This window comes from Monodelphis domestica, chromosome 6, assembly GCF_027887165.1.
Source record: "Monodelphis domestica isolate mMonDom1 chromosome 6, mMonDom1.pri, whole genome shotgun sequence".
NCBI lineage: Eukaryota > Metazoa > Chordata > Mammalia > Didelphimorphia > Didelphidae > Monodelphis > Monodelphis domestica.
Window position 1 is genome coordinate 65,542,779 of NC_077232.1, and position 25,661 is coordinate 65,568,439.

At 41.1% G+C, this 25,661-nt stretch overlaps 1 protein-coding gene and 1 long non-coding RNA gene across 3 annotated transcripts in view; one reads left to right on the forward strand and one right to left on the reverse strand.

Annotated features, from left to right (window-relative positions):
* The window catches only part of INSC (INSC spindle orientation adaptor protein), a 172,361-nt gene that overhangs the window by 20,946 nt on the left and 125,754 nt on the right, over positions 1-25,661 (forward strand). The gene's annotated exons all lie outside the window — the stretch shown is intronic.
* Positions 291-25,434, reverse strand: LOC130455015 (uncharacterized). 2 transcript variants are annotated; one of them, XR_008912782.1, is made up of 3 exons: positions 25,202-25,434; positions 6,518-7,869; positions 291-447 (listed from the first exon to the last, which is right to left on the reverse strand). It is a non-coding gene; the product is annotated as an uncharacterized LOC130455015 (long non-coding RNA). The 2 variants fall into 2 exon arrangements; XR_008912781.1 differs by having other exon boundaries at positions 6,518-7,822; positions 25,202-25,432.

A 25,661-nucleotide genomic window follows, 5' to 3' on the forward strand; every position in this document is an offset into this window, starting at 1 on the left:
CATTATCCATTAATAAATGAGCATTTTGACTTACAAGTCAAGTTCGTTGGGCAACTGCTTTGCACGATTCTGTCCCATTGAATTTATTCACCCCTTGGAAGACTGATTAAAGCAAAAAAAATTGGGGATCTGCCTGGACCTGAGCTCACCTTCCATGCTTGTTACATCCTTGTAGGGTTACTGATCCTCGCGTTGCTCTGGTTCCCAGTTCTGTAGCTTCAGGAACTCTATTTACAGGAGATCTGGCTCTGAGTACCTGACTCCCTTTAACCAAACTCACAAGAGACTAATTTACAAACCAGACACCAATTTATTAATTTACAGGAGAGGAGGGGAGCCTTTCCAGTAACCAGAATATTCATGCCTAAGGTTCAGAGCACGTGTCCTTTTCCCGTTATCAAGCTACCTGGGGGACCCAATTACTCATCCGAAGATTGCTTGAGGAGCCTGGAATCAGAGCAAAGAGTATGATAGAGTAGTTCATCTAGACTGTGGTAGAGGCAGATGATTAACCTTGGTCTGCTACAGAGCAAACCCTTGGAGGGACTGTGGATTCCTATATCAGTGGGATATAGTTTCTCTTTCCCTTCTGGGGATGTGCGGCCATTTGGATAGAGTGTTCACCTTGGTCAGGAGTTCAAGTCTACACTCTGGTACTTGATAGTTATGTACCTACCCTCTGGCAAATTTCTGAACTATGGTATCTTGAAAAAATGCAGATATTCTAGTACCTTCTTCCTAGTATGATCCTGCTGCTTATGGATAGTGCTTTGAAAACTTTGAAGTCCTATGTAAATGCCTGGGATTTGTTTTTCATGGAGAGACACTAAAAAAATCCCGAGTCTAGCTCTCCTTTAAAAATATTTCTTTTCAATCCCTTCTCAGATGCCAAGGTCTTTGGTCATTATGGCACCTTGTAACTGTTGACAGGTGGCTTTTTCCAGCTTGCAACTTCCCTTCCATCAGTTACCCTTGGAAATGATGCCCTTGTTTCTTAGGAAGTTCTGCTGGGTTTCTTGGTGAGAATTAGGAAGCAGCTGAAGAACACCCCTAAAAAGTCTGCAAATAGAATCTCTTGGGGTGAATTACTTCTATCGCCAACAAATGTCATTCCCTAAGACTTTTTCCTACCTCCACCTTCAATGAATGATCTTTTCCAACCATTTCCTTAAATGCTGAGGTTAACCTCTAACCTCTACTTGGATTCCCTAGTCATAGACTGGTGTATTAAAACATGAAAGAGGCCATCAAATCTAACTTTCCTCCTTCCTTTTTTAGTAAAGAAACTGAAGCTGTGAGAGATTTTGACTTGCCCAGGGTCATACAATTAATAAGTTTCTGAAGGAAGGATTTGAACTCAGGCTTTCCTGACTCTCTAACCCTAAATTTATGCTATCTTAGTCCAAGACACATTTTTTTATTATAGTATAGTATAGTAGTAGTCTTTCGGTAACTGAGGATGATGATTGTCTTTGTGCGTTTTCATCTATGGTGTATAGATGAGTGTGCACAAAGACACTTGTGCATGAAGGAGATTTAAGTGGAAAAGTCAATGCACAGAGACAGTACCACTCTCTCGGCATTGGAAGCCTGGGTCCAGTGGCACGAAAAGTCATTATACCTGGAGACTTCCTCAGCTGCATTGATATCTAGCGTTGAAATAACTAGTTTTCAAAGCATTTTACAAGTATCTTATCTGTTCCTCACAAAAACCAAGGAGGAAGGTATTAGTATTTGCTTTTATAGATGAGGAAACTGAGGCAGATATTGGTTAAGGGACTTTCCCAGGGTCATACAGCTAATAAATATCTTAAGCTGAATTTGAAGTCTCATTTTTCTGACTCAAAGTCTAGTCTGTACCCTTTTTACCATCCAGCTGCTTTATCTACTCTGAAGGAACAGTAAGAACAGGATTTCAACCTTAAGGAACCAATTTATAGTCCATCACTGTCTTTTTTACAAGGGAGGAAACCGAGGCCTGGATAAGATCACTGACTTGCCCAAGATGGTGTTGGGAGGTCAAGGGGTGGAATTCAGTCACCTGACTCTTAAGCTGGAGCTCTTTCTACCTCATCTCAACTATTCTTTATTAATTTTCTCAAAAGAGCAAAGTATTTTGATAGAGAATTTTCTGTCCTTGTCTCCTTTGGGTGATCTTTGTGCTCTCTTGCTACTTATTTTGTTTTTTGACTCACTCATCTCCTTCTTGTTCCTTCTCATCCTCAGTGACTTCAGTATTCACTTTGATGTTGTTTCTAACACCTGTTGCTTTACCTGGCCTGCTCTTAACCTGTTGACTTTTCCCATTCTTTCCCTTCAGCCATTTGTAGCAGTCCTTTCTCCTTATCTCTTGGAACTATTCTATTTTCAAAAATTTAGACTCCAACACATCCTCTCTGACCTACTCTCTCCAACTTTCCTATTCCATTCTTACTGATTTTGGTTTTCTCTAAGATCTCTAGCTCCACTGTTCTTCCCCATTTTCTCAGTTTGAGAAGATGCCACTCTGGTTTCATTTGCCTTCCTACCCATCCTGTTTTTTTTTTTAACATAGTGAAGTTTATTTGTTACTTTTTAAAAAATAACCAGTAGAATCTTATAAATCTGCATCTTCATTAGGTTTACTTTCTGAGTACATCCATTACATATAACACTTCATTTAAAATGAAACATTAAAATTCAAGCTAAGAATAGTCACTAATTTACTCCACTGATGATTTTGACAACACATTAGGTTATTTTATCCCTGGACCTTCTAGCATATTACCATTCCCAATCTCCAGCCCTAAATAGCATCTTTCACCAGACTCCTCTTCTCCAAAATTTATTACATAGACATATATAGGGAGCAATGGAAAGAACACTGGTTCCAAGGTCAACAGGTTCTGGGTTCAAATCCTGCCTCTGACATTTTTGGCCAGTATGACTTTGAACAAGTCAGCTTTCTGAGACTTAGAATACTCAACAGTGAGATGGAAGAAGTTGGAGTAGTTGACCTCTGAGGTCTATAGGGCTTGTTCCTCCTCCTTCCTTCGTTTCTTCCTTCCTTCCTTCCTTCCTTCCTTCCTTCCTTCCTTCCTTCCTTCCTTCCTTCCTTTCTTTCTTTCTTTCTTTCTTTCTTTCTTTCTTTCTTTCTTTCTTTCTTTCTTTCTTTCTTTCTTTCTTTCTTTCTTTTCTTTCTTTTCTTTCTTTCTTTCTTTCTTTCTTTCTTTCTTTTCTTTCTTTCTTTCTTTCTTTCTTTCTTTCTTTCCTCTCTTCTTCCTTCCTCTTCCTTCCTTCCTTCCTTCCTTCCTTCCTTCCTTCCTTCCTTCCTTCCTTCCTTCCTTCCTTCCTTCCTTCCTTCCTTCCTTCCTTTCTTTCTTTCTTTTCTTTCTTTCTTTCTTTCTTTTCTTTCTTTCTTTCTTTCTTTCTTTCTTTCTTTCTTTCTTTTCTTTCTTTTCTTTCTTTCTTTCTTCTTCTTTCTTTCTTTCTTTCTTTCTTTCTTTCTTTCTTTCTTTCTTTCTTTCTTTCTTTCTTTCTTTCTTCTCTCTTCCTTCTTCCTCTTCCTTCCTTCCTTCCTTCCCTTCCTTCTTCTTCCTTCCTTCCTTCCTTCCTTCCTTCCTTCCTTCCTTCCTTCCTTCCTTCCTTCCTTCCTTCCTTCCTTCCTTCCTTCCTTCCTTCCTCCTCTCTGGCTAACAGATCTTATTAGAAAAGGCGCAGATTGTGCTGTTTGAATTCATTATAAATTCATCAATAGCTATCTAATCTAGGCTGGATTCTCACTGCTGCTCAGTAACCATTATTTTCAAGGTGAATCTCTGCCAGACAGAATAGCAAATATAGATAGCAGAATTGAATGGAAATTCAGCTGGATCTGATCTATCAAGTAAAGTTTTCTAGCTTTTGACTATCTCTATCCAACTCTATTCTTCTACTGAGAAGTCTGTGCTTCATCTAATATTCCAACCAGTAAGTAAGGAAACAAGTAATTATTAGTGCCTACTATGTAGCAGGGCCTGTGTTAAATATAAAATACTGTTTGATTAGATCCTTACAACAATAAGGTGAGTATCGCATAGCTAGTGTCAGAGGCCACATCTGAACTCAGGTCTTCCTGACTCCAGATCCAAGCACTCTATCCTTTGTGCCACTAATCTAGAGTTTTTTTCCAATTTAATTAGGAGCTGAAAGGGTCATGGTTGACCTTAGGTCACCTATCCATCTGTCCCAGGAGCAGTCGCAGAGTTGCTGCTCAGGATGGCTCCTAGAATGATTGCTTCCCCTTTTCTCTCTCCACTTCTCAATTTTTCAGCAGCATAATTATCCCTTTCAAAGCCAAATTCTAAGGTTTTAAGTTGTTAAAAAGGTGTGAATGGTAGTTAGTATTAATTAATGTTCAGAGGCATGCAACAAATAATAATAATGTGCTCCATATTGCATATTCCAAGTGTATGAATTAGCAATTTCTTACACTCAGTTCAGAACTCATTAATTTGTCTGAATTTTTCTCCCAGTTTCAAGATATATGATTTCTTTTGCTCCTCTTCTCTGGGAGTGCTGCTCCCTGCAGCTCATTCTCCTCCCCTCCATTTCTTTCTTTCTCATAGTTTGTCTGCTTCCCCATCTCTCTCTTCCCTCCTCTGTTCCTTCCCCAGCTCTTTCATCCCTTCCTCTTAACTTTTCAGGATGTGGAATTTAAAGCATGTTTCAAAATAGTTGATGGATATATTATATATCTTTATTGCTTATCTTAATTAAGCCTTAGGTTTTATATTTATGATGTACCTTCTATATGCAGAATATTTTGGTAAGGAATCAGATAGTGAAATACAAGGACTAAATAATATAAAAGGGGTAAATGAAATGTCTTAATAGAACTCAGAGTCTAGGAGGGGGATATGAAGTTATTTCGTTCAACAGAAATCTATCAACTGAATTAAATGGAATTTTACTTGAATGGGCCTCTGGTAAGCCTTTTTTTGGTGGATCAGTGGCTCTTGCAGGAAATCATTTTCATCCCTTTTCTAAGTTCTCTAGGCCTTGAGGAAACAAAACAGGCCCCTTTAGATTTAATTCAGTTTCAACAACATTATTAAACCCTTTCTATGTACAAAGTCCTGAGGAATTCAAAGGTAAAAAGCTGAAGTATCCTCAAGGATCTTACATGTTATTAAGGGGGTAATAGCTCATATAAGTACAGAATATATAAGGTAATACAAAGTAATTTTAAGGGAAAGAAATCCTAATAGAGAGTTGAAGGAAAGGCATGATGTAGGGATGGTCTCTAAGCTGTGCTTCAAGAGAAGAGGATGGTGTACATTCTAGACATAGGATGGGAGATCTTGTACAAAGGCTGCTAGGTAGTAGATGGAATGTTATTTATGGAGAACAACTAGCTGGTAAATATGAAGGAACAGAGAATGTACAAAGTGGAGTAATATAAAATAATGAATGAAAAAGCTTTGTGTTGCTAAGTGATGGGGCTAAAAATATTGGGGCTTTTTCTTTAAATATTTAGATCCTATGTTATTCAGTGAACATAAATTTAGTATTATCATCGATTTATTTTCTATAATGTCATCCCCTTTTTTATCATGCCTATTTTTTACTATAGCCTTACTTGAAATCATGCCTGCTATCACTGATTTTTCTGAGGGTGCCAAGGCATAAGAAAATTTGATATTGGTCCTTCATTTTAACTTTACATCAATCTTAGTTTTCAAGTGGATTAAAAAAAAAGAACATATTGTTTTATTCTGCTTTCAAGTTTATCCTTCTATCCTTTTCCATTTTATGGGTGAGTTCATCCCATTCACATTCAAGGCTAAGAATGGTCATTGTGTATTTTTCTCAATCCTGTCCTCTTGTACTTTTTACTCTATTTGCACCCCACCATTTCTTTACGATGAAGAAGGAGGTTAGAGAGGAATTTGCCTAACACTTGTGATCTATAAATCAATGGGTCTGTTTCTGTTTCTTTGTCCTTCCACTATCAGACTTTTTCTTTTTCTTTCTTTACTTTTAATCTCCCTTTTACTCTCCCTCATTCAAAATTAGAGGGTTTTATTTTCCTTACAGCTTTTCCTTACCTTATTGTGCTTTTCCTCTTAAAGCCTCTTCTTTCTCTTTGTCTCCTCCTCTTTCTCTGTTGAGTGTATTTCTATACTATGCTGTGTCTGTATCTCTATCAGTCCTATCATTCTTTGTCCAGTTCAGATGAAAATGAAGTTCTTTCATGTTTCTATATTCTTCATTTTATGTATCCCTTATATGTGAGATGAGTTCTATCCTCTTCTACCTCCTTTCCTCTCCATATAGTACCCCTACTATATGCCTTTCCTTATTCTCCTTAAATAATTAAAACAGAATAAAACTAGCCTCAGGCCCTTTGCTGGACTTCTTTAACTCTTTCTGTGACCTTTGATTATATTAAGTCCTTGAAAGAACACTCCATTGCTTCTCTATTAGCATGCAAACAGTTCATCCCCCACACAGTTCTACCCAATTCATCAAATGAGTATAATTAAATTTCTCTCACCTTCTATGTTTCCTTTTCAGTGTCTTACTCAGTTCTGGACTTTAAAAAAAATCCATAACGCCTAGAATTCCTCTTTTTGATTAAAAGTCACATTTTTTTTTCTGTTATAGGATTATTATCAATTTGGCAAGATCAGTTATTTTTGGTTGCAAGCCTTTTTTTTTTTGCCTTTTGGAATATTATATTATAATCTTTCTTCTCCTTTGAGTGGTAGCTGCCAAGCCTTTTGTGATCCTGACTGTGGCTCCTTCATCCTTGAACTTTTCCTTTTTTGACAATTTGCAATATTTTTTCTTTGGCCTAGAAGGTCTAGATTTTATTTATGGAATTCCTGGGAGTTTTGACTTTGGAATTTCTTTTAGAAAATGAATGGTCAGTTATGATTTCTTGAAATATAATATCCAAAGGTTTTTGGTTTTCTTTTGGTCATAATTTGCTGAGGTCTGATGATTCTTAGATGATCTTTTCTCGACATGTTTTCCAGCTTATTTTTTTTTATATTGTATACCTTAATTTTTTTCTGTTTCTTTTCCTTTCTTCCATCCCCCCTCCCCACCTGTTCTTGATTTTGTTTGAATATTTCTTTCTTTCACATTGAGTCATTATTTTCTGTTTGTCTCATTAGACTTTTCAGAAAGTTCAGTTTCTGGATAAAGTTTACTTTTGTTTCTTCTAAAGTATTTATTCTCCTTGTTATTTAAAAAAATCAACAGCTATTCCATTTTGTGTCGCTTATTCCATTTCTTCTGTGTATTCTTTTATTACTTGTGTACAGGAGATTATTTTTTCTGAGGTTCAATTTGGACTTGAACTCTCAGTCTAAGACATTTCTTCATTATATTTGGCAGGAGTTTTTCCCTTTTGTTTACTCATATCTCCAGCCTTGATTTCTGGATTAAAGGCTTATGCTTGGGATAAACTCTGCTCTTGTCATCCTGGATAGTGTGGATATGCTCTGCTGGATCCCGAGTTTAGTGAACAAGAATAGGTTTTTCCTTCCACAGGAATTTTCTGGTCTTCCCTGTTATGCTGGTTGGGTCATTCTTTGATGCACTGATCATGGGTCTTGTTTGGTGCTGCTTTCTTCACTGGATGGGAAGGAGGCCCCTGGGTTGCTCCTTGCTGCTCTGTATACTGGTCTGGTCCCCTTCCTCCTATGACATTGTGGTTTTCACCTAGCCTAGGTTCTCTCCTTTTCCTGCTTGTACAGTATTTTATTGTATAGTCCTGGACTAGATGGAGGAGTTTCTAAATCATTCTTTTTACTTAACTGCCTGGTATCTTTCATAGTCAGTGTTCTTGGAGCTCAAAAATAAAAGCAACATGGCACTTGATCTCAAGGACTTGATACTCTAATAGAGGGAAACAACAGATGCATGTGAGTTGGGGCTTGGGACAGAGATAGTGAATTGATCCATTAGATTGGAAATGTAGGTTTGGATCAGTTCCTGGAAAGTTTTAAATGCCACATGAGGAATTTGTACTTCATCCCATTGCTTGGGTTAACTAGTTACCCAGGCTCCAGTTCTCCCAAGGTCTTTGACCTCTCTGACTTCTCACCTTTTCCTGATTCACCTACCTCTCCATTTTTACTGTTATTCTTTCTTTCAGTCTACATAGCTGGGTCTCACCTTGCCTTTATTCCTTTGTCTTATTCTTTGGCACCTTTCAGTCCGATAAATTGCCAGGTTACATCCTCTCCCATTCATTTGTTTAAAAAATGTAATTAATTAATTTGTTTATTACATTAAATTTCCCATTTAGTTCCTTCCCATTAGAGAAGGCACCATTTGCCAAAAAGATATATGAATACAGAAACCTTTCTTATTTCTATTCATCTATTCTTTCTCTGGATGTGGATACACACAAGCCTTTTCTCAAATAATATTTTTGCTGCTGTATATAATATTCTCTTAGTTCTGCTTGTTTCACTTTCCATAATTTCATGTAGGTCTTTCCATGTTTTTCCAAAATTAACCTGTTCAACATTTCTTTTGGTACAGTAATATACCATCATAGCCACATGCCACAGCTTGTTTAGCCAGCGAGCATCACTCTGGACACTTAACCTCATAATCCAGGGGCAGGAATAAATTCATGAGCCTAGAAGCAGTTATCTACAGAACATGTACAGGAAGTAATCAGCCATCTACAATGAGAGAGAGTCAGGGCACACATTTTCCTGGGGATGAAAGTTTTTCTTATAATCTTTCCCACTGGAGATAGGAAGACTGGGCTTGTCAGAGTCCTCCTATGACTTATGGACTCAGTAGGAAAGGAATTGATTCTAAGTCATCCAGTTTGTTAGCATGGTTATAGTTTTCTGCTAGGGTCTCCTGAATAGAAAATACTCCCCACTATTAGAACTCTGAGAGTGGTGGTTGGATATATAGAGCTGGAAGCAAATGTAAAGATCACCAAGCCCAATATACTCACTTTATAGAGAATGAAACTGAGGCCCACAGAAGAGAAAGGGACCTCACTAAGGTCATACAGTAATTTAGTAGTACAGTGTGTACTAGAGTAGATCAATTGATCCAAGTATGGTTATTCCCATAAAAGAAATCCATCTAACAGCTCCATCTCTGGAATTTAGTACCTTTCCTCCCACCTTCCAAACTGTTTACCAGCCTGGCCAAATGCCCCAGGGAATATGGGGACAAATTGCTCACTGGGCACCACTATCGACATATTTTTATTTCTCTCTTTCCTTTTGAACCCTTATATTTTCTCTCCATAAGCTTCAGATGGATTGGAACCATGCAGTTTTCTCTGTGTTCTCTCCCCCTCTTTTCCTTCCTCCCTCCCTCCCTCCCTCCCTTCCTTCTTCTTCTTCTTCTTCTTCTTCTTCTTCTTCTTCTTCTTCTTCTTCTTCTTCTTCTTCTTCTTCTTCTTCTTCTTCTTCTTCTTCTTCTTCTTCTTCTTCTTCTTCTTCTTCTTCTTCTTCTTCTTCTTCTTCTTCTTCTTCTTCTTCTTCTTTCTTCTTCTTCTTCTTCTTCTTCTTCTTTCTTCTTCTTCTTCTTTCTTCTTCTTCTTCTTCTTCTTTCTTCTTCTTCTTCTTCTTCTTCTTCTTCTTTCTTCTTCTTCTTCTTTCTTTTCTTCTTCTTTCTTCTTCTTCTTTCTTCTTTTCTTCTTCTCTCTATGTCTGTCTCTGTCTCTGTCTCTGCCTCTCTGTCTTTCTGTGTCTCTCTCTCTGTGTCTCTCTGTGTCTCTCCTCCTCTCCCTCTCCCTCTATCTCTCTCCTTTATTTGTCTCTCCCACTCTGTCTCCCCACTTCTTTCTCTGTTACATAAACACATACCTACAGATTTAAACCCTCCACCAACATCAGAAACAGCACAGCTTTATTGTTTTAATATTGTAGGAAAGGTTTTAATAAATTTTTTATGAAAAGAAAATATTGTAATTTATAGAGATCCCTATGGAAGTGAGCTTTCATTTGAAGTCCAACCAGTGGGAAGACTTCTTCAGGTATAAAAATAAAGGAGAGAGAGGGAACAGGGAGGGGAAAGTCAGAAGATCTAGTTCCCCAGTCAGTGTTTCCTTAGAGAGGGATTACATCAGGCTCAGAAATGAGAAGGGATTTGTCTAAGGTCCCATAACAAGTTACAGGTCAGTGATAAATTATTTCTCCCAACAAATTGCTCCTAGGGAACCTTCCCTTCACCTTCCCCTTCCCCTTTACCCCTTCCCCAATTCAAGTCAATAAGCAATTATTAGGCACCTGCTATATGCCAGAGACTTGATAACAACTGTCTAGCTTATGCATCCCTGAAATGAGGATAAGTACACATACCTGCATCAGAAATAGAGTCCAGTCAGTTCCAATAAGCTTTACTTTTTCCATTTTTATTTTCATCTTTGATTTTTACATCATATATCCATTTCTTACCTGTTTCCTCTAGTTACCCTTTGTAACAAAGAAGAGAGGGAGGGAGAGAGAAAGAGAGAGAGAGGGAGAGAGATAGAGAGAGAGAGAGGAGGGAGGAATGGAGAAGATCAGGAGGGAGATCAGAAGAGGAGAGATGAACAGTCAGACAGAGAAAACAGAGAGAGATAAAACTGCCTTCTTCCCATTCCATCTATCTGAAGCTTATGGAGGGAAAAATATAGGGAAATTAAAGGAAAGAGAGAAATAAAAATGTCAGTAATGGTACCCAGTGAGTGAGAGAGCTAGAGGGAAGTTCAGTCACAAAATTAAGCAACATTTCAGCTAAATTTGACAGTTGAAGGGGTCACTAAAATTTTCTGGGAGGTTTAAGTTGGTCTTTTGTGACACCCTGTATATGCAGTCCACACCTGTAACCCTCCATGTCTGCAAAGAAGGAGACATTTTCTCTCTTTTGGGGGACCAAGCCCAATAAGCTTTCGAGCTAAGCTAAAGTGCACTCTGAGATAGAGGGCTCCAGGCACCCATCTTCCCCAATTCTTCTGGCTCTGGCTTTCCCCCTTGCTTGGTGGCCCTCAGCAGTCTCCTTAGAGGGGTGCTTGCCTGATGGATCGCATTTGGTCTTGGAGACTCCCATTGTGTGAAATGAATTACAGCAACTAACTGGAAGCATGAATCATCAAGTAATAAGAGGCAGATGGCTTTCTCAGCTTAGAAGCAGCAGATGCTGCCTTGAGCTGGCTGCTTGGGGGAAACCGACATTTTGATGTCAGCATTATCTCCCAGGCTTTGGCCAAATACTGACACCATTAATAAAGATCTTGGCTTGAGCCCTCTGTTTTTTTCCGGAGTGCCCTATCATCCACAGGCACAGCTGAGTCTTCTGAAAAGCAGAATGGGAGGCAGCACAGTGCTAATTAGCCTTGCTTTACAGAAAGGGAAATCAAGGCTCAGAGAGAATTGACTAACTTAAGGTAACATAGTGAGTGAACTAAATGCAAACCCCTGGCTAGACCTGAACCCAAGAATCCTTATTTCCAGGTCAGGGCTTTTTTCTTTTTTAAATTTCCTCTGGGTTAGGGATTTTTCCACTACATCACAGATTTAGAGTAGGAAAGAATCTTGGAAATTCAATTTAATTCATTACAAATTTCTTAAGCATCTCCTATGTGCCAAGCACTATGTTAGGTGTTTTCTGTACAAGGACAAAAATGAAAGAGCCCCTGCCCTCAAGTAGCTTACACCCTATTGGGGGAGGGGAGAGAAGACATCCTGCATGGACACAATATAAAAACACCAACAACTGGCAATGGAGCTGAAATGTGAGGTGGTGGGGTGGGGGGAGCGAGGGGACTCCAGATAAAAGATGGGAGACAATTTGTAGACTCTGGGGAAGCAACAAGGAGAAGAGTTTGGAAGGAATGTTGAATGAGTGAAGGGGAGCAGCACCCAATTGGCCTGGAAGGGTGGATTGGAGTCAGACAATGAAAGACTTTAAATGCCAAAGAGTTGACTTGGTATTGTATCCTCAAAGCAACAGGGAGTCACTGAAGCATCTTGAGTAGGGGAATGACATGATGTATCTTGAGCTTTAGGAATATCATTCAGTAACTCCATAGAGGATGAAATGGAGAGGGAAGAAGCTGACTTAGAACTTGAAAGGATCTTAGCGGGCCATCTAGTAAAATCAGGAAACTGAGGCCCAGGGAGGGGAAGCAGCAGAGTCAGGGTTCAAATCCACATTTTCTCACTCCACATCAAGCAAGTCTTACATTATCAAAAGACAATTTACTCCATCAGTTGCCTGGAATCTGAAGGTCAGACCCAGAAAAGGGCTTGTCCTGGCCACTTCCAAGGAGTCTTAGCTTGACCCAGAATAGGGGTCGGATCCTGCCATGGTCTTTCTTCTTGGGATCCTTGGGTGAGGAAGGGGCAGGCAGCACCGAGTGACATGGCTCCTCTAATTCCTTCCTGTGTAACTTTGGCCAAGTCCCTGCTGATCTCAGTTTCCTCCTGAGCAAATAAGACGTTTGGACCTCAATGATATAAGTGCCCCGATCTCACCTGGGTGTAAGGACCGTGCCCAGCCTCCTCTATGGCAAGACTCCAGTCAAGAGAGTTTGAGGAAGCCCATGAAGTGGGTATTTCAGGAAACTCCTGATGTTTGAGGGAGAGGGAAGTGGAAGCTAGGAAAAGCAGGATTCCTCCATCACTCACTAACCCACCAGACAACCCTTCCAGGCACTTTGGATTACGCTTGGTTTAGGTAACATGGGGGCTAAGAGCTTGGGGTTCCAGAGGCCTCGTGCCAATTGGCTCTTGGCTCCAAGTGCCTACCAGCTGTGAGGGACCGTCATGAAGCCTCTCCTCTTCCACAGAAGCGGGAGCACACGCCTGAATCTTTCATGAGCCTCCAGTTCTGTCAGGAGGCACCTGCTGGATCTCCTCCAGTCCCTTCCCTTGGGGGCTGGGAGGGGACGTGGGTCCTTCTGTACAGGCACACCTTGGAGATATCGCTGGTTTGGTTCCAGACCTCTACAGTAAAGCCAGAATCCCAATGAAGAGAGTCACATGAAATTTTTGGTCTTGGTTTTCTAGTGCACAAACACGTCATGTTTTTACTATACCGTAGTCTATTAAGTGTGCAAGAGTATTGTCAAAAATTAATTACAATATTATTGCAAAAAATGCCAACCATCATCAGAGCCCTCAGCAAATCATAATCGTTTTGCTGGTGGAGGCTCCTGCCTCCAGGTTGATGGCTGCTGATCAGTCAGGGTGCTGGGTGCTGAAGGCTGAGGTGGCCGTGGTCCTTTCTTAAAATGAAGCAACAATGAAGTTGGCTACAACTTGATTCCTCCTTTCCTTCGAACACTGAGAGATTGTTAATGTCTAATTTCTCCATTGTTGTGTCTTGGGGATAAGGATGAGTTTAACATTTTATATGGACGTGGTTGACGGTGTCCCCAAACAATTAAATAGTCACATCAAAGATCACCAGAGCAGAGAGAACAGTCATGAAAATTGTGAAAGAAGGTGAGGATGATCACGATGTGGCACAGAGACACGTTGGGAGTGCACGCAGGGAAAGATGGTGCTGCTAGACTTGCTTAATGCAGAGTTGCCACAGATCTTCGATTTGTTAAAAAAAAATGCAGTCTTCAAAACTCAATAAAATGAAATGTAATAAAATGAGGTGTGCCTGTAGCGATCCGAGTGTCTGCTGGAGGAGTCTGCCATGCCTGCCTTTCTGTGTGAGTGCGTGTGTGTTTGTGCTAGTATGTGTGTGTCTGTGTGTCTGTGTTAGTATGTGGGTGTATCTGTGTTAGTGTGTGTGAGTGTTTTAGTATGTGTGTGTCTGTGTTAGTTTGTGTGAGTGTCTGTTAGTATGTGTGCATGTCTGTGTTAGTGTGTCTATGATTGTGTTAGTATATGTGTGTGTCTGTGTTAGTATGTGTGTCTGTGTTTGTGTTAGTTTGTGTGTGTCTGTGTTAGTATGTGTGTTTGTGTGTCTGTTAGTATGTGTGCATGTCTGTGTTAGTATGTCTATGATTGTGTTAGTATATGTGTGTCTATGTTAGTATGTGTGTGTTAGTTTGTGTGTCTGTTAGTATGTGTGTGTGTCTGTGTTAGTGTGTCTATGATTGTGTTAGTATGTATGAGTGTCTGTTAATATGTACGCATCTGTGTTAGTTTGTGTCTGTGTTAATTTCCGTGTGTGTCTATGTTTGGTTCAGTTTGTGTTTGTCTATGTTTGTTAGTATGTGTGGGTATTAGTTTGTATCTTTGGGTTAGTTTGTGTGAGTGTGTTAGCATGTGTGTGTGTTTGTGTTAGTTTGTGTGAGTCTCTGTGTTAGTTTGTGTCTTTGATTGTGTTAGTTTGTGTGAATGTCTGTTAGTATGTGTGTGTGTCTGTGTTAGTTTGTGTGTCTATTTTTTGTTAGTTTATGCATGCTTGTATCTGTGTTAGTATGTGTAAGTGTCTGTGTGTGTGTTTCTATGCATGAGTGTGTGTGTGTGTGTGTGTGTGTGTGTGTGTGTGTGTGTGGCTTTGTTTTTGTGTGTTGAGGAGCCTGGCCCAAGGCAGAAGAATCTCCTCTGTCTTGATGTATCGTGTGTCTCTGGATCGATGCTCTCTTCCATGTGGTTATTCTTTCCTCTGTTGTAAATCTTACCCCACCCCCGGAACAATCAATCAATCAATCAGTAAATGAGCAATTATTAAGCATCTACTTCTGTGCGGGCCCTTTGCTACATGCTAGGGATACAAACAGAAAAGCAGTCTGTACTTGCTCTCAAAGAGCTTATATACTTCAGGTGGAAACAATATAGAGTCATCCTAGATTTAGAGCTGGAAAGAATCTTGGCGAGCAACAAGTCCAACCTGCTTATTTTTCCACATGAGGAAACTGAGGCACAGAGTGGTTAAGATTTGCCCAAGGAGGGTGCAGCTGAGTGGCTCAGTGGATTGAGAGGCAGGCCTAGAGATGGGAGGTCCTGGGTTCAAATTTGGACTCAGACAAGTCCTAGCTATGTGAACCTGGGCAAGTCACTTGACCCCCATTGCCTAGCCCTTACCACTCTTCTGCCTTGGGACCAATACAGAGTATTGACTCCAAGAAGGAATGCAAAGGTTTAAAAAAAAAAAAGGTTTGCCCAGGGTCATGAAGTTCATAAGTGTCTGAGGTGAGATTTGAACCCACCTCTTCTTTACTCCCTTTACATCATACTGGCTTCTACCACACAATCAATGTGTGGTGCTTTGTGGGGAGAGAAGAGGCAGTAGTAGCAGGGGGAGAAGGAATCTGGAAAGCTCTCCTTTGGGAGATACTCTGGAGGAAGCTAGGGATTCTCTGAGGTGGGGGCGAAGAGGGGACACATTCCAGGCATGGGGAAGGAGGAAGGCACTCTGTCCAAAGGCATGGGATGAGAGATGGAGTGATGGATGGGAGGAGTATCAAGAGGGCATTTATTTGGCTGAGGATAAAGCCATGAGAAAGAGGGAGAGCATGAAGGAGGCTGAAAAGACAAGCAGCAGGAAGGTTGGGAGGGGCTTGAAATGAAGCAGAGGAGTTCGTATTTGCTGCCAGACATAGTAGGGAGCCACTGAAATCCATGAAGCAGATGAAAGCACGGTATAGCCCATCAATTATCATCCACCAGGCAGCTACACTATATGGGAGATTCCCTCCCCTTTCAGCCATCCTTTCTCCATCCCAGCCTATCTGCCCCTCGTCAATGTCTGCCCCAGTTCTCAGTCACACTCCCGGTCCCAAAGGGCTTGGATTCTCCATGCTATCAAAATGGACCCCACTAAGACATTAGTGAGGAAAGCCTTGAGGTATGCCCCCTTCCATGGGCTATATAGATAAATGGGAACGGCTGAGATGGGAACGTCCTCAAGACATGGAGGAATTCATCTCCAACGCTAGAATTTTCACTACTTTGACAGATGATGGGAGAGAGAGCAGAGCAGAGAGCCTTCCCTGGTGTCCCCTCATGCAGGCAGCTGACTGCCTTCCAACAAAAGGTTACAGTTAACAGAAGGAACACGATCATCCATTCAAACATGGTTAGAAGATAGTCCTTAGGGGATACGCTGAAGCTCGCCAGTCTCAAAGCCTCAGAGAGCTAGAGGAAGGGACTTTCACGGCCATCTGGTCCAACTCTTTTATTTTACAGTCGAGGAAACCAAGTCCCAGGGATATTAAGCTATTTATATATTTATATAAAAGTTGTATAGAGGAGATCACAAATGTAGTTAAATATCTGAGGTAAGATATGAACCTTGGCTTATCTGTCTTGAAAATCGATGCTCTTTCTGCTATTCCAAATGATTATCTTGTCACTGGGTGGCCTGATAGATTCCTAGGAAAACTTGAGTTGTCTTTTGAACAACAATCCCTCTGCCTATTCCCACTGGCTATAAAACACATTTCAAACAGGGTTGGACTAGGTGCTCTTGGATACCTTCTGATGTACCTTCCAAATCTGGGATATGGACCTAGAAGAGATCTAGTCCAAATCCCTCATTTTATAGACTAGGGAAAGGAAGTGAGGCTCAGAGGGTAAGTGACGTGGCTAAGATCATAAAGACACCCAGAAACAAATTCAGCTATGATGACATCAAATCCAGTATTCTTTCCATTTTTCCATGTTAAAACTATGGCCAACTGTGTCTAGACCTGTAATTACAAAGCTTAGGATGTGGGTGTCAACATGGAATCTAGAAACCCCAAACTTGTAGCCTAGTAAGATCTGATGAACCCCAAGTTTTAGGACTAGCTTGTAAGTGGGAGACGCCAAAGCTTGTCCTTGTTCCCTGTTCCTGTGAGAATCCACCCTGAAGGGAATCTGAGGCTAGCAGTTTAGGACTGAATAATGGACCTTGAGGTAAATGACATTGGTAAGTCTTTTATGTCAAATTTCCTACAAAAAGAGTCTGAAAGTCAAATTTCTTAAGGAAAAAAATGCACTTTATAAAGAACCTGAAACTCCCAACCCCACCTTTGCCTAATTCTTTAGGTCATGAATAAAGAAGTGGAAAGACCCTCCCCCTAAAAAGAACCCATTTCTGGACCGCTCTGAAGCCCTGGGAAAAGGCAAAGAGTCCCAACTTCTGATGGAGGGAGAATAAAGCAAGCTCAGATTAGTATTAGTCTGGGCTACCCATGCTAGGACACTATTGCTCAGCTAGCCCAAGACAGCTCTTTTGTAGATTGGGTGGTTTTTGGAGGAAAAAGGAAAGCCATTTCATCCCTGAACTTGACCAGATCATTCAGTCCCATTGGTGAATATGACTCAAGGTTTTTCTGACTTTTGGGGTCTGGGTGCAGATGGGATACCAGGATCGATAAAAAGGGAAGGACCTGGAAGTTCTTGAGAACCCAAATGACTCCCTTCTTCACCATCACCAATTAGTCAACTAGGATTTACTGAGCACCTATAGGTGGAGAGAAGTGCTTGGGAGATGCCAAGATGTCTTCAAACACCTCACAAGCTCCCTCTACAGATAGGACGTGAGCCAGGAGAATTTATATAGATAAATTATGAATGGGAGATTCTGCCTCTTCTTAGAGTCCTTTCTGCTCATGGGCCTTTCTGCTCATGGGTAAAGGCAAGTGGCCCACATCAGCATATTCTGTTGTGTTCCTTGAGCAAGGCTAATCTGGCAATGATACCATTTAAGCCTTTGGTGTTCTGATCAGTCTATAATTGGACTCAGATCCTGTGGAGGGTCACATATTGATACATGAACAAATAGAAATCCAATATGGTAGACAAGACATTCATCCCTTGAACCAGGACACAAGACTCTGGAGGATAATAGGGAAGAGAGGAACAGACATCTGTTCCGTGCCTAATGTGCACCAGATACCATGCTAAAAGCTTTACAAATAGCATCGCATTTGATCCTTCAATCATCAGGAAGAGGAATATTAAGACCATAGAAATTGGAAAAGAAAGGATCAGATGCCAAATACCGTGGAAAGTAATACCACCAATGGCTTGATCATTCTGCAGCCTTCCAGAGCTACCACTTTGAAGGGAAATACTTCAGCTAGGCTGGGGAGTAGACAGGTCAAGAAAACCAGTAAGACTCCCTAAGGGCTCCTTGCTGAGCTCAAAATAAATGCTTGTGAGTTCTAATATATATTTATTGATTATGTTCTGGGATGAATATTCATTCTGTGGTCATTGGGGTTGTCTAAAGAGATCCCAGGGAGATGAGTGTGTGTTTTGATCTGTACCTGTGATTAATGTGGGGGACTGATGAATCTTGGTATTGGGTCAGTGAGACGTTAAAGGACTGTTCATTACCATAACAGTAATATATATATCAGAGAGAGGATTTGAATCCAGGTCTCATTGATTCCAAAGCCTACCTACCATGCCATGGAGTGGGTTAAATAGACCTAGCTTTCCACCTTCCTCCATTCTCCAAACATGGCTATGCTTATTCTTGCATTATCTATTTGTTTGCCTTCATGTGTGCTGGTCCCCACCATTTCCATTTCCCTCTAGCTAAAATGAGGTGCTTTGTACTTCGACTCAGCACTCCCTCCCACCCTGTGTCCCCTTGAATGTCCCTTGTCCTCATGGATCCATCTGCTATGTGTGGAATGCCTTCTTCTCATCTCCATTCCTAAATTTGTACCTGTGAAATTTATATTTGTCCATAAGGAGACAACCAAACACATTTATATTAGCACTTTGAAGTTTAAGATATATAAATAAGGGGACAGCTGGGTGGCTCAATGGACTGAGAGCCAGACCTAGAGACAGGAGGTCCTGGGTTCAAATTTGACCTCAGCCACTTCCTGTGTGACCCTGGACAGTTCCCTTAACCCCCATCACCTAGCCTTTATCTCTCTTTTGCCTAGGAATCAATATACAATACTGATTCTAAGATGGAAGGTAAGGGTATAAAAAAAAGATTTTTTTTTTGTGAGATTCTTGTGAGAATCAAATGAAGCCATATTTGTAAAGCATTTTGCAAACCTTTAAAGATCTATATTATTATGTTAGTTTTTGCTCTTATTAAAATTGTACCCACCCTTGTATCCCAATAAATCTTTAAGCAAAAAGATTTGAAGCAGTGTTAGTGGAAAGAGCCCTGGCATTTGGGTCAGAAGGACTGTGTTAAAATCCCACCTCACTCACTCTTTATTTGAGCTTTGGGAAATCTCTTCACCCTCTCGAATCCCTGCTCCTCACCTTTTCCATCTGTAAAATGAGGGGATTAAACGACCTCTAAGGTCCCTTCCAACTCTCCAAGCATGAGCCCATCAGTCTGAGACCTCATAGCGTGACCTTCTCTGGCAATGCCACGACAGCCTGATCACCCCCTACTTCTGTACAGAAAAGAGGGAGCTGTGTTTCCTCCTCTTTTCTCTCCACTGGTTTCCTTTGAGGGATTAAAAAATATACATGTGAGTTTTAAGGGACCCTGAATTTAAATGGAGCCAGAATGGCTCATTTAGGTTAGGGCTTAATGTTGGGTTGTGGTTGTGGCTGTCTGGGTTACAGGACGGGTCTTGGGTTGAATGAATGGCGGGAGGCAGTGCTGGGTGTGGTGTTGGTAGGGTGATGTGTGTGTGTGTGTGTGTGTGTGTGTGTGTGTATGTGTGTATGTGGTATAGAATGATAGGTAGCTGATGAGACTGAGTCACTCCATTGAAAAATGGGAGTTCCCTTTGGGTTAATTAAGGCTGAGGGCATGGCTGGGAGGTGGGAGTTTAAGCTCTTTAGCAGGTAATTCATCATGACAGCAGAGATCTGTCTTATTGATTTTTGTTTCAGAGATGCAAAGATGAGGGTAGGGGAAAATGGGGGAAGTGTTGCTTGTACTGGAAAAGCCTAATGCCTAGTAGGACTGGAGTGACTATAACAAGGATCTCTGGGAAGTTCCTGATTCCAGAGGCTGCCCAGTCAAGGCAGAGAGAAGTAGAAGGAGGTGGCCTTATTTGAACTCCCTTCTTTCCATTCCAGATGAATTCCATTGTGGTTTCTTGTGGGGTTCTATGAGATGGAGAGAAGAGACAGATCATAGAAAGAATCCCTTCTCCAATTCTTCCTCTTTCTCCATCTGATTGCCCAGAGACCAGATCACATAGGACTCCAACTGTTGCTCTTTCCATGACCCCTGAGAGATGCCCAGAGCTTCATAATTTGTAGAATATCTTCACATTCCTTCTTTCACCTGGCAACTCATCAAGAGTCAAGATGAAGAAACAGAGGCAAAGGGACTTGTCCAAGGTCACAGGGGTAGTAAGAAATGATTCCAGGACTTGAAGAAAGTCATGGTTCTAACCCTAGCTCTGCTACTCAAGACTTATGTGACTTGGTAATTAATGAAGTCTATCAGTGACTCAGGACGCATTTGCTAATTTATCACTCTGTGCCAGGCACTAAGGGCACAAAGACAAAAGCGAATCAACTCCTTTCCTCAAGGGTAGACAACATGTACCTCTAGAGATGGACTTCAATACATATAGCAATAAGTATGATTTAATTTGAGAGGAGAAATGCTAGTAGCTGGGGGAACCAGAAAAGGTCTCATGTAGAAGTCATTTAAACTACTTCCTGGGACTCAGATTCCTCTTCTATCAAAAGAGGGGATTGAACTAGACATCCTCCAAATATCTAATTTTAGGTGGTTTAATGAATATAGCTTTGGACTTGGAATCAGGATGATCTGAGTTCCAGTGTTGCCCCAAACATTTTCCAGTTGTGTAACCCTGGACAAGTTACTTAATTGTTCAGTGCCTCAGTTTCCTCATCTCTAAAATTGGGAAAATAGGGACAATTTGGTAGCACAGTGCCAAGTCTGGAGTCAGAAGGACTTAGATTCAGCTCTGGCCTCAGATACCTCCTAGCTGTGTGACCCTGGGAAAGTCACTTAACCTCGATTGCCCAGCCCTTGCTACTTTTCTGTCTTAGAACTTAGATACTAAGGCGGAAGATAAGGGCTCAAAAATAATAAAATGGAGATAATAATAGCATTTACCTCCCAGGGTCGTTGTGAGGATAAAATTGAGATATTTTATAAAGTGCTTTGCAAATCGTTAAGTGCTATACAAAACCTAGCTATTATTACCACTAAATCTTTCATCCTACAAAGAGACACTTCATCTTAAAACTCAGATAACCTGACCTGAAGAAGTTTCTGTTTCCCCTAAAGCTGAGGCTGACTTGGGAAGAAGCAGCTTCCCAGACCTCAGCACTTTAGCCATATTCCATAATATTGATCCCTTATGTCCTCCCTTTGCTCCATCACCCCGATACAGTCATGATGGACTCCCTGAAGCCCCTTCTAAAGATTAAACAATTGAGCCTTGGTGGCCAAGCCCCACTTTTGGCTGGGGTTCAGATTCGGTCCCATCCAACCACACCAGATAGAATTTTCACTTTCCTCTCCTCTAATTGAATAATTTACTGTAAATAGCTGTCATTCACTGTCAGAGCCACAGAGTCTCATTAGCCAAATGGAGGTGAGTAAGGTTTGGCTTTTAATGCATTGGGTAGGATAAAATGGAATGATCTAAATGGAGTCATCAATACTGGCTGCTGAATTAAGTCATAAGCACTTAGAGCTTCAAGTCCTTCTTGTAAATTACAGGCTCCCCCGCCTCTCGCCCACCACTTGGAGAAGAATATGGATGAAATATAGCTCCCTGGTTCCATCTCTGTACTCCTAATGATGCTGGATAAGCCTCCTGGCATCCCTGACTTGGGTCTTGCTGGGGGTGGGGTGGGGGAGCTTCCCACCTCTCTCACTTCTCCCCATTATTTCCTCCTCTCTGATTCCTGCCCCCCTCCCCAAGTCAATGACCACCGGAAGAAATTTTTCATCCTGATCTTTCTGGATGCTGGGCAGCTATTGATTGCCTTTTACCATAGATGATTGAGTTGGGAAGGACCTTTGAAGTTCTTTTGTCTAATCCTTTCCTTTTATAGATGAGGAAGCTGAGATCCAGAGAAGATGAATGACTTGCCCTCAGTCACACAGGCAGTAACTGACAGGAAAGAAATGATCCCAGGTTCTCTGATTCTAGATAAGACAACTCATACCATGTTGCTTGAAGTCATAAGCTTAGAGAGCTAAGAGGAACCTTAGAAATCTTTTTTTTTCTTCTTTTTGCTCTTCATTTCACACAGGAAGAAACTAAGGGACTTAACTAGAAGACATAAAATTAATATGCTGCAGAACTGAGATTTGAACTCAAGTCTTACGGCTCTAAATCTACTTCCCTTTTTAAGAAAAGTTAGAATCTTCTGGTGTAGCTTGAGCAGGAACATATGTTATTTTTTCCCTTTTGTGAGGAAAAGCAATAGGGGGAGAGACAGACAGACATAGAGAGAGAGACAGAGACAGAGAGGGAGAGAGAGACAGAGACAGAGACAGAGAGAGAGGGAGGAGGGGGGAGAAGGAGGGAAGAAAGGAGTGGGTGGGGGGAAGGAGGAGGAGCACTCTGCATGCTCCAGCTTCTTGGAGTCACAGGTGAGAGTTGGGTGGCAGGTGGACACTAAAGATGGATGAACATCCCTGAAAAGGACTCAACAAGTCCTCACATCCGAGGTTCTCGTCCTCCCTGGCTACCATGACTCTTCCTAACTTTCTTTTCTCCAGGCTGGCTAACCTTCTTTCTTTTACTTGTTCTTCTTATGACATGGATTCACAACCCTTTGCCATCCTTGTTGGAATCCTTTGGACCTGCTCACATGGGACCAATTTCTTTCCTAAACTGTCTCTTAGATCAAGGTTGGATATTCCAAATATGGTCTGACCAGAGCCAAACACAATGGGATGATTATAGCTTTATTCCTGCAAACTCAGCTTCTAGCCTCAGCCCCAAATCACACTGTCTTTTTTTTGGCTGCCATGACACAATATTCTGAGCTCTCTGCCTCTCTCATAACAACATCTCTCAGGGTTATTGTAGGATCAAATGAAATGCATTTGTAAAGTGTTTAGCATAGCAAACACAATATAAATGTCTACCCTGCCTTCCCTTTTCTAAATAAAGAATATTTTTAATAACAATCATTGGCTATTGTTGTTCACTCATTCAATGGTGTCCAATTCTTCAAGACCCCATCTGAGGTTTTCTTGGAAAAGATAGTGCAGTGGTTTGGTATTTCTTCCAAGCTCCAGCTCATTTTGTGGATAAGGAGACTGAGGCAATCAGAATGAAGTGACTTGCCCAGGGTCACCCAGCTAGTGTTTGAGGCCATATTTTAAAAAAAATTTCTCACTTTCCTTTTTAGAATCTATATGAAGTATCAGTTCCAAGACAGAAGAGTGGTAAGGACTAGGCAATTGGGGTTCAGTGACTTGTCCAGGGTTCCAAAGTTAGGAAGTATTTGAGCCCACATTGGAACCCAGAGCTCCCAAATCTCCAGAACTGACTCTCTATTCACTGAGCTCTGACTTAGCTTCCCTTAAGGCTTAGCTTAAGGATCACCTCCTTTATAAGGCCTTCCTGATTATCCTCTCCCTGAGTTATTAATGTATCTCTCACTGCCTCCTAAATTAAAGACACTCAAGCATTATTAGGTTCCTACTATGTGTCACAAACTATAGTATACAAAGACTAAAATAAAAAAGTCCCTGCCCCCAAGGAGCTTATATTCTAGAGAAACAAATACATAGATGACATAATAATAGCTAATGTTTATATAGATCGTATTATGGGCCAGGTACCATGCTAAGTACTTTATAATTAGTATATTATTTAATCCTTACAACAACTCTGGGAGCTAGGTGCTATTATGGGTCTCATTTTACAGATTTAAGTAATTTGCTCAGGGTCACGCAGCTATTAGATTTGAACCAGGACCTTTCTGATCCCACTTGTTGTCACTATTCAGTCATGCCTTATTCTTCATGACCCCATGGACCACAGCACATCAGGGCTATCTATTTTCCACTATCTCTCAAAGTCTCTTCAGATTCATGTTCATTATTTCCATATCACTATCCATCCATCTCATCTTCTGCTTCTCCTTTCTCCTTTTGCCTTCAATCTCTCCCTATATCAGATTCTTTTCCAATGAGTCCTGGAGTGAGAAAGACTCATCTTCCTGAGTTCAAATCTGACTTCAGACACTACCTGTGTGACCCTATTTGCATTAGTTTCCTCATCTGTAAAATGAACTGGAGAAGGAAATGGTAAACCATTTTGGTATCTTTGCCAAGAAAGCCCCACATGGATTCAGAATTAATTGAAGTTAATAAGGGCTAATGAAGAACCTGGATCAATGGTAGAACTGCGCTGGTTACATGAGGAGAAATGGAGAATTCATGGGAGAGAACAGAGTTTGGGGACTAGGGTTGGAGAGTTCTAGATAACTACTACAGAGGGATCGGATCCCCTCAAGAATCAGGAAGAGGAATATCAATAATATGGAAATAGGTCTTGATCAATGACATATGTAAAACCCAGTGGAATTGTGTGTTGGCTATGGGAGGGGTTGGGAGGAGGGGAGGGAAAGAACACGAATCATGTAACCATGGAAAGATTTTCTTGATTAATCAATAAAAAATAATTAAAAAAGAATCAGGAAGAAGCTGAGATTTTTCTGAATTCTCTGTTGTAGGATGATGGGAGAGTCTAAAATTCATGTGGCCCCCACCTTGGGCCTGGGTCCTCTCCTTAGAGGATGCACTTTTAAGAGTCCAGTGAGAGGCTGGGCATGGTGATGGCAATGGGCTTAGCCTGGGAAGAGGAACATCTAGAGTTTTATTCTCAATTCTCCCATTAATCAATTAGCATTGTGATCTTGAATAAGTCACTTGCTTTCTTTGAACTAATAAAGGAGGTAACTGGGCTAAAGTCCCTTCTAGCTTTAAACTTGTAGGATAAGACACATGCTGGGAGAGAAACCATTTCTAGTAAATTCTGAGATCAAATAATAGGGATCAGGCCACTGGCAATTTATACACTTCAGTAGAGGGAAGACCCAGCCTGTCTCACAAATGAACCCTGAGGCAAGTCTTTCAAGAAACACATTCTTGAAAGAGAAAATGGTAGGAGAAATCTTGGGAATTTTCCATTAAGCAGAAACAAATGCATTACAGGTTCTCTCCCACTGGTCTCTCGGGAGCAGGCGGATTTCAGCTGGATGGGGACTCTCTCCCCAGAGTGCATTATTATAGGCTAATCCTTCTTCTCTCAGTGGGAATTATGTCTGATCTCTAATGCATGTGAGAAGTATTGTGATAGAACTCTTCCAGAAAGAGAGCACTCAGGATCCTTTGAGTCTAAGGGTTATTGGAAGTTTAGTTTTACCTTAAACCCCAAGGCAGCCCCATGAGGTAGGCAGGGGAAATGTCCCTCCTACAGAGGATAAGATGGAGGCTCAGACCAACCTGGCCAGTGGCCAGGATTCTGGAAGGAAAGCACGCTGCCTCATAGTATATCAATCCTCATGTTCATACAACTCTTGACTTGACTGGGCTCCTGAGACAGCACACAGGACCTTAATGGGTAGCCCAAATTAGAAATTACGACTAAAGAAAGAGTCTGTTTCTGATTTGGCAAGGAAGAAGATGTCATAATGAGAGCTTATAGGTCACAATGGTGCCTATGATGGTCAGAAGACCTGGGTTGACCAGGGGAATTGCATTTTGGGAGGAGGGGGGGAAGAGAGAAAACATGAATCATGTAATCATGGAAAAATTTTTTTAATTAATCAATTAAATAAAATAAAAAAAGAAGAAGTCCTGGGTTGAAATTCTATCTTTGCTGT